The sequence below is a fragment of the Peromyscus leucopus genome, chromosome 23 (assembly GCF_004664715.2).
Source record: "Peromyscus leucopus breed LL Stock chromosome 23, UCI_PerLeu_2.1, whole genome shotgun sequence".
In the NCBI taxonomy this organism is placed as follows: Eukaryota; Metazoa; Chordata; class Mammalia; order Rodentia; family Cricetidae; genus Peromyscus; species Peromyscus leucopus.
In genome coordinates, this window is record NC_051082.1 from 29,327,085 (window position 1) to 29,331,384 (window position 4,300).

Genomic DNA, 4,300 nt, shown 5'->3' on the forward strand with positions numbered 1-4,300 from the left:
GTGCACATGCATTTAATCACAGCACTCGGGAGGCAGAGCCAGGCAGATCTCTGTGAATCCGAGGCCAGCCTGGTCTACAGGGTGAGATCCAGGACAGGCTCCAAAGCTACGCAGATAAATCCTGTCTCAAAAAAAAAACAAAAAACAAAAAAAAAAAACAAACAAACAAACAAAAAAGACAACGGCTGTTTTTGATCTGTGTGACTTAGAGATTGCTCTTTGTAAGGGATGACATGAGGGTCTGAGGACATTTCTATCAGAAAATAGAGAGTTGTCCTTGCTCACCAGATTCTTAGCCTCAGCAAATGTTCTCTTCTTCCTGTGTGAGCTTCAAAGAGCTGTTCCTCATCCCGCACCCCCAAAGGAGACAAGATACCCATGTGTGCCCCCATATTCAAGAAGGACCACTTGTTACTTGAGTGCAGGATCAGAACCTGGTCCCCGGCAGCTCTAACAAGCCAGGCTTGGCCATCTGTCCTCAACAGGACAATTAAAGAGACGGTCACAGTGAAAAGCAGAGGAAAAAGGCTTACTCAGCATGGCATACTGGGAAAAGGAACAAGGAGGTTCAGTGACAACAACTCCCTAGTTGGGGCTTTGACAGGTCCTGACATGAGGTTTAGGCTTAAATAGAAGACAAGACATGTGCAGAGCTGAGCAGTCCCAGGTCTGGTGTGGCCCCGCCCCCAGTGAGCCATCACTGTCTCTGTCCAGTCTCTCCTGCAGGTTGATCTGAGGAGTTCTCAGGACTGTGGGAACTCGCTTTCTGGGGGACCAGTTCTTCCTCTGGCTGTCTCCAGACTTCAGCCTTTTCTTCTCCCAGCATGAGACTCCCTGGGTGACCCCAGTTCCCTGGAGTCCATTGCTTCAGTAGTCTGAGGGGCAAGGAGTGCAGCAGAGGCATCCTCAGAGCATCATTCCTGTCAGGGAAGTTCCATGCTGACCTCCTTTGTCTCCTCCCAGCCCCCAGGACCACCTCTTCAAGACTCACCACAGGAACTTCTGAAGGCAAGATGAGCAGAAATAATCAGACCCTGAATCTGGGAACCAGAGTTGGGTTGGCAGTGGCTGCTGCTGTACTCCTGGCTGGGGTTTTGGGGTTGACAGTGTTCCTCAGGTGGAGGAGAAGGAAAGGTAAGTGGTCCAAGACTGCACCCCATCACACTTCCTGAGTGTTTACACAGAACAGTCCACACCAGAGTCCTGGAAGGGGATTGACGACAGCGCAGTTGTGAATCCTCAGGGGATGGCTGAGTCAGGAAAGTGCTGCCATGCAAGCTGGAGGTTCCATGACCACACTCCATGTGATCCCAGTGCTGAGGAGGTGGAGACAGGATGATCCCTGAGGGTGGATGGCTGCTATACTGGCCTAACTGGTGAGACTAGTGTCCCAGGGAGAGACCTTGTCTTTAACAAGAACCAAGGTGGTCAGATTTAGAGGAGCAATAGCGAAGGGTGGATTCTTGCCTCCCCAGGGCAGATCCCTGAGGCCTCCTCCTGAGTCCCCAGTCAGGCTCTGGGCTTGAGCTTAGAGTACCTGGGGTCTGTTTGCTGCTGTGGTTTGTTTGGTGACTGCAGCCCTGCACTGCTAACCTCACTGGGATTCTACCTGAAGCCGCTTCCTCAAGTGAGGTTCTGCAGGGCTAAGTCTGTGAACGCACAGTCCAGTCATGGCTCAGTTCATCTCTGTTGACTTAGACACAGGTCATCAGTCCTCCCCTGTGGTTACAGAGGAGAAAGGGGCTGCCCAGGAGAAAGCTGGGGGAAAGGGAAAGCACCAGGGACCGGAGGTCGCCTCAGCAAAGGTGTATTGCTCCACTTCCCAAAGTCTGGCTTGAAACTGGAGGATCACATGTGGATGAACATCTGGTTTCTCCAGTAACTGCAAGGTGATGGGGAGCCATCCAAGGGCTGAGTGTTCATTTCTGAAAGAGCTGTGGTGTTGACAGACAGGTCAGAGGAGAGACAGGTGGTTAGAGGAACTCAGAAGAAGAAAAAAACATAGGATGTCAAAGAATAAATAGTGACAGCCAGAGGCAGTGAGATGACTCCGGAGGTCAGGGCACTGGAAATGCTCAGAGCACACATGCCGAAGGAAAGAGCTGAGTCCTGGACATTGTCCTCTAACACACGCATGCCATAGCATGTGCAACACACACACGGTAAGTAAATAAATATACTACGATTAAAAAATGAAAACACTGACAGCCACCGGTGATTCACACCTCAGTCAGTGCACCTGGGAGGTGGAGGCAGGAGGATCTTGAGTTCAAGGCTAGCCTGGACTATATGAGAATTTATCTCATTCCCCTCTCTTCAATACATTAGCCAGGAAAGAGCCAGGAGTCGTGTAGAGGACACTCTCTGTGCTTCCAGGAAAGGGAAACCATCTCAGGAACTCTTGAGCAGTGTGGTGCATGTGGAGGAGGCAGGAGATGACCAGAGGGAACCTGGTAAATCAGGTTCCCAAGCTCTGATACCAGAGGACAAATGAAGTGGCCACCACAGCGCCCTGCTATGGTGACATCAGTGTGTGTGAAGGTCTTCAAGAGGGTCACTGAGACAGATTACCGGGGAGGAAGGAGTTTGATAAGAGTTACCAATGCCATGGACAGACAGAATGGTAAATAGCAGCATGACAGGGCACGCTAAGGAGATTTCAGGCTCCACGCACATGGCAGAGATTCCAAAGAGGGAAGGGGGATTCTTTTTATATCCTTCTGAAGAGGATAGGGGTGGTTTCACTGCACAAGCTGAACCAGGGAGGAGGCAGGAAAGGGAACAGGATGTGTGGTCACTAATACCGTCATTGACTAAAATCACTGTCCAGGTGAGAAACCCTGCACCTGGTTGGAAGCAGGACAGCTGGAGAGAAAAGTGTCTGGACAGCAGTGTCTCTGTGAGAGGTGAAGGGCGGTGCTGTGGCCTGAGCAGCAGCTGGATTCTGACATCACAGTCTTAGGGTGCAGAGGACAGACTGGAGGGGACCAGGCTGTGTCACTTTGCCACATTGGAGCTGCACATGGGGATGAATGGCCAGAACCAGGAAAATGTCGAAGCCAAAGCTTTCAGACTTTGTGATTATCCTGGTGTGGTAGTGCATGTGTGTAACTCCAGTGTGTGGAAGGGGCAGGCAGGAGGATCAGTAGTTCAAAGTCATCCTTGGGTGTGGAAGATCTCAAACAAACACTCAGTGATTAGATGGATGACACGGGGACCAGGGAACAGGAACAAGTCTAAGTGTGTTGAAGAATACTTTGATGAAACCAACAAGCCCATTTAGGGGCTGAATAAGGAAGTCTGTTCAAATTGTGTAATGGTGGGTATTTTCCACTGCAATGATAAAGCATCGTGATCAAAAGTAACTTGAGGAAGGAAGAATTGGATTTGGCTTGTGATCCAGAAGGAAGGTTAATAGTGGAGGGGCAGCTGAAGCAGGACACTGAGAAGTCACATCTGCAACACATGCAGAAAACCAGGGAGAAAGCTGGAAGTGAGGTGGGGCATTATGTTCTCAAAACGCACCCCACGTGACACACACCTCTTCTAGAAGGCTGCACCTCCTAAATAGTCCATAACCTCCACAATATGACCAAGGGTTCAAATAGGTGAGCCTGTGGTGAAGATTTTTCACTCAAACCTGCACAGGGGTGGGCTGACCAGCTGATTTGGTTTACAGTTGAAGTGCCTGTGTGGATCTGACAGAGCTGTCCAAAAAACAAAGAACAACCAAGGAAAGTGTACTTATAAGTCAGAAGAGAAAACACAGAGAGATGGGTCAGGAGTTCAGAACACTGGTTGCTCTGGCAGAGAACCTGAGTTCTGCTCTAGCACCCACATCAGGCAGTTTACAACCGCCTGTAACTCTGGCTCCAGGCCTGTCTGAAGCCCTCTCCTGAATCCCACAGGCATCTGGTCTCTTGTGCACATAAATTTAAAATTCTAAAAACAAAACAATACAAAAAACTTTAAAAGCTATAGTAGCTAAATAAATAAATGAATAATAGACTTTCTAAAGAAATACAGTAGCCCTCAGAGAGTCGAAGGTGTCAGTGTAGAAGCCTGGGAGCCACATGGTGGAGGAAATCGACTCCTGCAAGTTGCCCTCTGACCTCCATACAAACTGCGGCACCCCCTACCACATAATAAATAAGTGGCAAAAAAACTGTGCTCATTAAAACAGCATAGTATGGACCAAGACAAATAGACCAGCAGAGTGAAATATAACCCAGAAAGAGACGGTCTCCAAAGTCACAAAAAGGAAGGCTGGTGAAGGCAGAGCAGATAAGGCAGGTGTGGA